Raw genomic sequence first — 11,048 nt, 5'->3', positions numbered from 1 at the left:
AGTGCTACTCCAGTTAACTGAAGATTCCCTCATCAGAAACTCATGCATGTCTATTCTGAGAAAGACCCAGTTGAGATTAAAGACAAGGACAGTGTACTATCAGCTGCATGTGTTTTCTTATAAAGAAAACGCATGCATGTAGTCAAGGATCATTTCCTTGAGGATTGCGCAGTTCTGAAAATGTGTGAGATCAGGAGATCATCCACTGGGTGAGGAGGTTTTCCACTTGGTTAGGTGAAGATCAGAGGAACAGCGCAAGGAAATAGGAGCTTGGAGGGTAAAGAGGAAGGCTAGAGAGAAAGCAAGATTATCTGTGAGCATCAATGAGGATTGTACTGAGAGCTGGCTAGTTGTGAGAGCTAAGGCTTTGTATAATTCGTATGTATTTCCACCTTGTATGATAATACAGATAGTGGGGTTTGTAACTGAGGCTTTCCCCAAAGTATTTTCATGTGTATTGTGCATTGATTCTTCTTCTTCTATTTATATTGTTCAGCTTGATCTTTAAGCTTCCGCAAATTGATAGTAGAAGTAGGTTATAGTATTCTTCTTTGATTTATATTGCATTATCGGGTTAACCTGCACTAGATTTTCTACATGGTATCAAAGATGGATTTGTAGAAATTTTCTACATCTTGGGAGTAGACAATCGCCTAGTTTCACTTCGAAACTCATGAGAATTAGTTCTTATCCTAGAGATGTTCATTTTTAATCCTCTCTCTCTCTCTCTCTCTCTCTCTCTCTCTCTCTCTCTCTCTCTCTATATATATATATATATATATATATATATATATCTTGAGTACAAAACTTGAAAAAAGTTGTTATATCAAATATTATTTTAGATCTCATATTTAAACCCTATATTCAAGGAATCACACATTTCCTCATTAAGTAGAAATCACTATGGGCAAAATTATTGTACTTCTCTATACATAAATTTATGTAAAATTATATTATTCATAGTAGACATTAAAGTATTTTATTTATAGTGGAACTTGAGAGATTTTTTTGTTAATTAGTATTTTTGTTTTTTTAATATAGATATAATTTATTTATTTTTAATATAACATTATGGAACAAATCTTTCCCAAAATTGCGAAGTATCTCTTGACACACACACACACACATATATATATATATATAATTTACTTTGTTATAATTCATTTTTATGTAATCATTATATATATATATATATAATTTACTTTGTTATAATTCATTTTTATGTAATCATTACTAATAAATGATAGTTCTAATAATACTTATTTATTCATTATAATATTGAATTTTAATTATTATGGTTGAAAATAAGAATATTGAATTAAAAACATTTTAATGAATTATAAATGAATAAAAAAATTAAAATATAGATTTTTTCTTTTAAACATTAAGGTAAGATTTATTAATCAATGTTTAGAATTATTTAAATGTTTTGTTATGGTTTCATACGAGGTGTTTTTTAAGATTTTGGAAAAAAAAAAAGTGGTCAAATCTTGATTTTTGTTATTTAAAATGGGTTTTTGATTGCATATATAGACTCAACGTCTTAAAAAAAAAAACCGTCCAACAAATCCCTATGAGATTTTGTGCAAATTAAACCAAAAAATATGCCTAAAAAACCTCCAAAATAGCTAATTGTATAGCAAAATATGCCTAAAACCCCTTGAAAATATATAACAAAGACTATTACTAACACCTAAAAAGTTAAAAAATTCATGTAAATATTAAATCAAACAAACAAACAACATTAAAATTTGAATTCCAAGATATGTCTTAATACAAATCTCATGCATTGGTATCAACAATCTCTTAATACAAATCTCATCACAATCTCTTAATACAAATCTCATCTATGGATGGAATTACTCACCTCGCTTGACATAGTATCAAAGCTATAAATCCCTTTTTAAAGTATTTTCTGCTATACAAATCCTATTTTCTCTACCATATTATGTGTCCCTCAGGTCGTTTTATTAATTACTTGTTCCTCGCAAAACTCGGTGCATTCAGTCCATTCAGAAGTCATGAATTTTATGCATATGGTCCATTTGGTGTTGCTCTCTAGTGTACGATGCTTTGGACATTGGAATGCAAGTTGTATGAGATGAATGTTGTTATAAAAGAGCCGTAAATGTGTGTAAATACTATGTATTGAGCTCCCTTTGAAGACCGATTAATGCGTTGGTCTGCAATGGTATATGGTGCATTAAATCATTTTGAATGTTGTGTGATATGATAGGTGTTTTCTTAAAGGTCGTATGGTGTGTTATGAAGTGTTCACTATCTATGATGTGTTCCATATCGTAAATTCTTCGTGTGTTATTGGTTCAACATTGTATGTGAATCGGTGGTTCATATGAATCAGTTCATATACGCTGCATTGGTTGACCGAGTATTATGTTGGTGCTTTGTTAACTATATCTGCGTTAAAAAATACCATAAATGGTTTTGTAATTTGTGAGCTATGCATTGGTGTCCCTGCTGGTTGCTTTGGTATATTTGCAAACTTGGGATATCTGCGATGAAATGTTGACTCCTCAGGAATGTTTTTCTAAATGTTGGGTGTAGATAAATGTTGACTCCTCGTGGATGTTTTTCTAAATGTTGGGTATAGATAAATGTTGTTAGATATCTTTATTTTTATTTTTGATTCGTCTAATATTTGGTAATTAGATGGACATGAGCGCGATCAATTATTTGAGTTTTGAGTTAGTTTTTTGAGATATTTTTTTTTTCATTCAAGTCTAATTTAAAATTTTTGTAGGAATGCATTTATTCATGTCCATAGTTGGAGTAGTTTTTTCTTGCAAAGAGAACTACTATGAATGGTCCAGGAAGATAAAATGTCATAAGTTGATTTTTAATGAGTTGTGGAAAGCGGTTTGTGAAGGAGAAGGATGCAATTCTCCTAAGAAAATCTCGCTACATGGGAGAACAAGAACAACAAGACATATGCCTTGATTACAACATTAGTAAATGAAGAGGTGAGTCGTTATATTACACAATTTACAAATGCTTTTAAAGCCTTAAAGAAGTTGAACCACCTATATGACTCATACTTTGAGCTTGATGTTGTCCAATTAATAATTAAACTATTTAATTTAGAATTGAAGGGTGATGATCCACTTGCATTAGCCTATGAAATAAGAGCCATTATGCATGATATAGAATCCACCGCATTAAAATGGATGTTCCTTTCAAATCTTTTGTCAAGGCATTGTATCCCACTTATTCCCATTACCTTGAGTCATTACAAGCTAGTAGCAAACTTAAGGGCATTTCCTTTAACTCTTTTGTGGAGAAGTTTGCTAAAAGAGAGAAATATTTTGGGAAGAAGAAGACACATTCTCAGTCCCCTGAAGAAGCTATGTGCCTTGCACAGAAAGGAAGAATCAACCATAAGATTTTTCTAGAGGAAGAGGTGGACGAAGAGGATGTGGAAGGAAGAATAATAGAGACAAGGGGCAACCATTTCCAAGGAGAAAGACCTTATCTTCATTGCATACGTTGTGATAGAAATGGAAATGATGCTTGTACATGCAAGTTCTCATGGGACAAAATTAGACAAGGAAGGGAAGAAGAGAAAGGAAAATCATCATATAAAGGGAAAGGTAAAGCACATGAATCTTCTTATTATGTTGTGGCACATCGCAATATTAGAGTAATTTGAGAATTATTTAGAGAAGATGTGAGTCTTTTCTAGAATTTTCTGGGGTTTATCGGCTTCTAAATAGACTCTAAGGATGGGTGGTAGCTACAGAAAAGGTGAAGGGACTCCGAAATTTAGAAGAGTTGGAAAATTTTGGAGGGGTTGTTGCAGTAGCTACAAAAATTGGCGATTCACTAGTAGAATCCAGCATCTCGACCCACATCCCTACAATAATTCAAGTCTAGATAACGATGCAAGGGAATATTGAACAATTACTATGGGTACCTGTTACCTTGACCTTTATAGATATGCCTTCTCTTTGTGTCTCATATAGGTCCTCTTAGTCAGTAAACATCCAATTAGGAGTTCACACGTGGCAATAGTCGATGATGATGCAAAGAATGAGGTAGATGGCTTATTATATTCAGAATCTTAAAATAAGTTTCTGGTGTTGCTCCACTGCCAGCAGGCCTGGATAGTACCCTGATGGAGTCACTCCAAGAAATCACAAACATTGCTCCACTGCCAGCGAGCCTAGTCAATACCTCGATGGAGTCATTCCATTACCTCTCTACGCAGGAAGCCTTTCTTGGTCCTTTACCCTTTATTTAACTTCATTTTATTTTATGTGTCAATTTACACTTATTACTGAGCATTCATTGCGCTAGGGCAGACGAGAGATCCCGACTTATTTTATGAGCAAGAGAGTTTGTTTCTTGTTTGACAAAAACTAAAAGATATCCTGATTTAGGTTTGCCTTCATGTCAAGCTTCTACATCTCATCTTCAGTTTACAAGTGAACAAACAAAACAAGTCATTGAAATAGTCACGACCATGGCGAGCACAAGGTTCAGGTTAAGGGTATAGGTCATTCAAACTGATTAGGGTTCCCCACAAGCAATCTGTTCGTATCTTCCTTGTAAGTAAATTAGACTCGTAGGAAAGATATCCAGGATGCAACTTTGATGGATGGTTCTAAGAGAAGTTACCCATTGGCGTGACCATCACAACTTCTCACAATCAATAGGGCTCAAGTTTTAATTCTAGGGTTTTTGATGACCAGGGAAGCTCTCCTAGGGTTTCAACATGTGCAAAGAGGTCGAAGTAATGCAGTTTAAGGGTTGAGAAAGTACAAAAATGTGTGAGAAATATATTCGCAGTACCAAAGGTTCAAAAGCTTCAGGCTCATGGAGACTCAATCAGGTGGTATGCGAAATAGAGGGAATTTTCAGGTTAGGACCAAGGAAATGCTTGTTAAGCGAGAAAAAGATGTATGATGTAATGCAGCGGACAGGGCTTATGATGCAATGTAATGCTATGTATAGAATAGATAAGTTAATTGCAATTAAAATACCAATGCAATCCATATGCAGAGGTTTCACAGATTCCATGTAATAATAAGCAAATGCAAGGACATGAGTGCAAAATAAACATGCAAGGAACTAACTACCTACAATAAAGAAAATGAAGCATGACAAATTTAAATCATAAAGCAAATTCCAATCAACCAACTAAGAAGCAAAACTAAAACCTAGCTAGTCTAAAATCCTAAATCCTAATTTAACCAAAGCATAGGTCGGGTTATGTGAAATCAAACTTCCAATGCAACCACCGCAGCAGTTCCCAACCTGCAAAAACAAAGATGACAACAATTAGAATTTGTGGAAAGAGTTGTGCAAAACATAACATGTTTACTTGTAAAGCATGCACAACAGAAAGAAAATCTCGTCCACCTACAGGGAAATGTGTCAGAGAAGACCTTTCAAGGTGAACTGCAACCCAATCTTGGTAAACTGAACCACAAGTGTGAAATTTATAGTCATCCAGCCATAACATACATCCATTTATGCTTAACCCTAAATCCAATGCAAGTAAGGCAATATGTTGTTGGCTAATAAAGGAATCTTCCAGATTAATCTGATCAGCTGATCCGAATTGGATCCATGAAAATTATTAGAGTTCTATGACTGTTTCAAATCACGACAGACTTCAAAATCTTGTAAACAACGAGCTATCAGAAATAACCTCTGTATAATGGTAATTTGCAACTAGCACGGAGCAACGAGGACCTTCGGTCAAAGCACGCTGACCGTTGGCCCATGGGGACTATGCATGGCGCAAAAATGGCAGTTGGGAAGCTCAAACCCAAAAACAGAGGCTATTTTTAATGCACGTAACCCCTCGAGAAGGAAAATCCCCGAGCGCTCGGTCACAAGGGAAGTTGGGAAACCGTGGGAAAAGAACTAAACTGATAGGCGGGTCCCATGCTCCAAAACCAACATAATATCGGAGGCATTTTGGGCGGTAAGCGGGTTTGTCAAAGGACCAAGCGATTCCATACACCAAGCGATGTGTGTCTGGCGGGGAGAGAGAAAAATCACTCTCATCACGGGCTAACGGTTGAGCAGATCATTCGTGCGATAAAAGAGATAACCATAGGATCTGGAGGCCCCAGATCTAACGGTGGAGATTGCACCCAATGGGAGACCGGATTTGGCAGAAGAATAGGCTAAGGCATATGAAGATTTGAAGTCTGACATGACCGCTGAGTTGGCGAATGAATAATTTCGCGGCATAACCGAAATAATGACCATTCGAGGAAGAGCTAGCGCTCAGTTCGTAGGGAGACAAGTGGCCACCTCTCTGTGAAAAATTACATAGTGGCGATGACGCAGAAGCAGGGAATTCCAAGCGGACATAGGCAGGTGATCTAAAGAGACAGAAGAGCAAGCGAACAGTCTAGGGATGGATTAGCTTTAAGCCATGAACAGATAGAGAACAGAGACAGAGGAGACAGAATAGAGAGTGAAGCAAGAAGCAGAGAACAGAGAAGTCGAGCTGACCTGCAGAGCTAAGGCAGCATTGAGTAGACAGAACCGAGAAGGCTTGAGATGTTCAAGCAATCCCTGTGAGGATATCTATCGGGAACTGAGTACCAAATTGGACTCATCCCACTAAGACCAGTTGAGGTCGAGACTTGGTAAGGGGGAGTCTATGTACTCTAGTGGCTTGGGGAATCTAAGTACCACCCTACTAAGCACCATCTATTACAGGAGACTCAAATTTAGCTCCTCATTGTAAAGACTTTGCTTAAAGACACAATAAAGAAGGCCACCACTGAAAGCTAGACCAGGAGACGTAGCCCAGGAGGATTGGGTGAACTCCTTATTAAATTGTTGTGTTTTTGTATTTTCTTACTGTGTTTCTCTCATTGTTTTCCATTACCTGTGTATTTCGCAATCTTATTGATCCGTTGCTTAAAATAACATAAGCACACACCAGCACATGAGTCTGTAATACCTACATTAATAAATTGAGATCACTCACAAGTGATTTTCAGATCAAGTTGTATCAGAGATTTAGGCTATTAAGGTTAGACAAGCTTGTGCTGGATTTAGCTGTTGAATGCTAACTAGGTCAAAGCTCAAATTAGGAGAAGGAGAGTTGGTTGAAACTAATCCTGAAATTGGGAGAGTCTATCCTCAGAAGACAATGTCAGAGGAAGGTTCTGTGGGGCCAGACCCTCAATTCATAGATAGTTTCCTAGCCATAAGGTCCATGGTAGAGGAAATGTATAAGGACTTTAGAAAACATAAAGATGAAGATTCATCAGGCTCCAAACAAGATAAAGGAGAAGAAGAGCCTATCCTCCATGACCACTCAAAAGGCAAAGGGAAAGAAGAAAGCTTTCTCACACCTCCTAATATCCATGAACATAAAAAGAAGACATCTTTGATTAAAATAGATGTTAAATTTGATTTACCAATATATGATGGAGAGTTGAATGCAGAAACCTGGACAATTGGATCAGACAAATTGATGTTTATTGCAGAGTGCAGAGTATTGATTCAAACAAGAGCAAGATTTAGTTGGCAAGCCTATGCCTTGGAGGCACTGCCTTGGTTTGGTGGGAAGGCAGGACCCAAGCTAACATGAAGAGACATGGTAAGACTCTTTCTGTCTGGAGTGAATTTGTTTCTGCAATCAAAAAACAGTTCTATCCACTGGCCTACATGCAGCAAGCCATGATGAGCTGGAAAACTCTTCGACAGTTGAAAGGGAAAAGTGTACAAGGTTACACCCAAGAATTTAGGAAGAGAGCATTGATTCTAGGAATCTCACTAGACTCACCTGAGACTCTGTTGAAGTACATCGGTGGTCTACACAGCTACACGAGGCACACTATCCTCATGTTTAATCCCACTAGTATAGATGATGTATATGTTCAAGCTATGCATCTAGAAGCTAGAGGAAAGAATGGAAACCCAGAAGTTGGGGGATCATCCCAACCCACTGCAAGCAAGAATAAGGAGGAAAGAAAACATAAATGGAAAGCAAGGAAGGCCAACACTGCATAAAAAAGCAAGTCTTCATGCACTCACTGTAAGAAGGATGGGCATGATGATAAGCACTGTTGGATTCTGTATCCGGAGCTGAGACCCAAGAAGTTAGAGGGCAAGAAGAAGAAGACTGTTGTAGCTATTCAGAAATATTTGGGGTCGGACTCAGGAGATGAAACAACCATTGCAGCCACCGGTATAAAAGGTAAGAATTCTAAAGCATCTACTAGTAATTCTGCACAATCTACTATTGATGAAGAAAATGAGAGAAAAAGGCATGAGCTTTTCCATATTCGAGTTATTTCCAAACATCAAAAGATTGATACTTTGTTTGATAGTGGCTCACAAGTAAATTTAATTTCTGAAGCAATTGTAAAGAAGTTGTGATTACTGACTACACCTCACAAGAAACCATACCCATTAGGATGGTTAAGTGATAAAGCACAACTACAAGTGACTAGACAATGCAAACTCAAGTTTTCTTTTGGGTTAGAATTTGTAGATGAGGTTGAGTTAGACATAATTCCTTTGGATATATGTGGAATTGTTTTAGGAAGTCCTTACTTGTATAACAGAAAAGTTATTTTCTATAGATCTGAGAACAAGTATCTACTCATTAAAGATGGAATCAAATACTTTGTAAGATCTCATAAGCTCAAGAATAACTACATCCTCATAAACTCAGGGCAGATGAAACGAATGATAAATTCATGCAAACAATTTTTACTGATGGTTGTAAAGGAAAAGAAACCTTATAAAACCAATGTATTTGAGGGATGTAATGCTAAATAGAAAGCTGATTTAGAAAAAGTTGTTTTAGAGTATGATATCTTGTTTCAAGAACCTAAAGGTCTGCCACCCAAAAAGGAAATAGTGCATGATATTATTTTGCAGCAAGATGCTCCATTTCCTAACATTGGAATGTATAGGTTGTCCACTTTAGAGAATGTAGAAATCAAGAAGCAGGTGCAAGAGATGCTCGAGAAAGGGTTCATCAGACCTAGCACATCACCATGTGCGTCACCAATCATTTTGGTGAGAAAGAAAGATGGCTCATGGAGAATGTGCATTGATTATCGAGCACTGAATAAGATAACAATCAAAAATCGTTATCCCCTTCCTTGCATAGATGATATACTAGATCAATTGAAACAAGCTGTTTATTTTTCCAAGTTAGACTTGCATAGTGGATATCATCAGGTCAGAGTTGCAGAACAAGATGCATGGAAGACTGCTTTCGAAACAAAGCAGGGATTGGTTATGCCTTTTGGCTTAACTAATGCTCCTGCTACTTTCATGAGAATAATGAATGATGTACTCAAACCTTTTCTTGATGATTTTGTTATTGTGTATCTAGATGACATTTTGATATTTAGCAAAACATGGGAAGGACATTTAAAGCATGTTAAGCAGACACTAGATGTTTTGAAAAGAGAAAAACTTTATGTTAAACTCTCAAAATGTGAATTTCGAAAAACATCTTTGAATTATTTGGAACATATAGTAGGGGGTGGTGAACTAAAGATAGATCCCTCTAAGGTGGCAGTCATTGTAAACTGGCCTAAACCCAAATTTGCTACAGAAGTTAGGAGCTTCTTAGGAGCAACACAATATTGGAGAAAGTTCATTTCTAACTTTTCCTTAATTGTAGCTCCCTTACATACTTTAACAGGATTGAACAAGGTGTTTCAGTGGGGAGGCAAACAGCAGAAAGCCTTCGACACCTTGAAAGAAAAGATTAGTACAGCAGCAGTACTAGCACTGCCTGATCTTTAATACATAGGCACACACTAGCACATGAGTCTGTAATACCTACATTAATAAACTGAGATCACTCACAAGTGATTTTCAGATCAAGTGGTATCAGAGCTTTAGGCTGTTAAGGTTAGACAAGCTTGTGCTAGATTTAGCTGTTGAATGCTAACTAGGTCAAAGCTCAAATTAGGAGAAGGAGAGTTGGTTGAAACTAATACTGAAATTGGGAGAGTCTATCCTCAGAAGAAAATGTCAGAGGAAGGTTATGTGGGGCCAAACCCTCAATTCATAGATAGCTTCCTAGCCATAAGGTCCATGGTAGAGGAAATGTATAAGGACTTTAGAAAACATAAAGATGAAGATTCATCAGGCTCCAAACAAGATAAAGGAGAAGAAGAGCCTCTCCTCCATGACCACTCAAAAGGCAAAGGGAAAGAAGAAAGCTTTCTCACACCTCCTAATATCCTTGAACATAAAAAGAAGACATCTTTGATTAAACTAGATGTTAAATTTGATTTACCAATATATGATGGAGAGTTGAATGCAGAAGAGCTGGACAATTGGATCAGACAAATTGATGTTTATTGCAGAGTGAAAAGTATTGATTCAGACAAGAGCAAGATTCAGCTGGCAAGCCTACGCCTTGGAGGCACTACCTTGGTTTGGTGGGAAGGCAAGACCCAAGCTGACATGAAGAGACATGGTAAGACTCTTTCTATCTGGAGTGAATTTGTTTCTGCAATCAAAAAGCAGTTTTATCCACTGGCCTACATGCAGCAAGCCATGATAAGCTGGCAAACTCTTCGATAATTGAAAGGGAAAAGTGTATAAGGTTACACCCAAGAATTTAGGAAGAGAGCATTGATTCTAGGAATCTCACTAGACTCACCTAAGACTCTGTTGAAGTACATCGGTGTTCTACACAGCTACATGAGGCACACTATCCTCATGTTTAATCCCACTAGTATAGATGAGGTATTTGTTCAAGCTACGCATCTAGAAGCTAGAGGAAAGAATGGAAACCCAGAAGTTGGGGGATCATCCCAACCCACTGCAAGTAAGAATAAGGAGAAAAGAAAATAGAAATGGAAAGCGAGGAAGGCCAACACTACATAAAAAAGCAAGTCTTCATGCACTCACTGTAAGAAGGATGGGCATGATGATGAGCACTATTGGATTCTGTATCCGGAGCTAAGACCTAAGAAGTTCGAGGGCAAGAAGAAGAAGATTGTTGTATCTATTTAGAAAGATTTGGGGTCGGACTCAGGAGATGAAACAACCATTGCAGCCACCAGTATAAAAGGTAA

The sequence above is a fragment of the Pinus tabuliformis genome, chromosome 3_1 (genome assembly GCF_031772625.1).
Source record: "Pinus tabuliformis cultivar Carrire ecotype Pingquan chromosome 3_1, CPIR1, whole genome shotgun sequence".
Taxonomy (NCBI): Eukaryota; Viridiplantae; Streptophyta; class Pinopsida; order Pinales; family Pinaceae; genus Pinus; species Pinus tabuliformis.
This window is presented reverse-complemented; position numbering follows the sequence as displayed.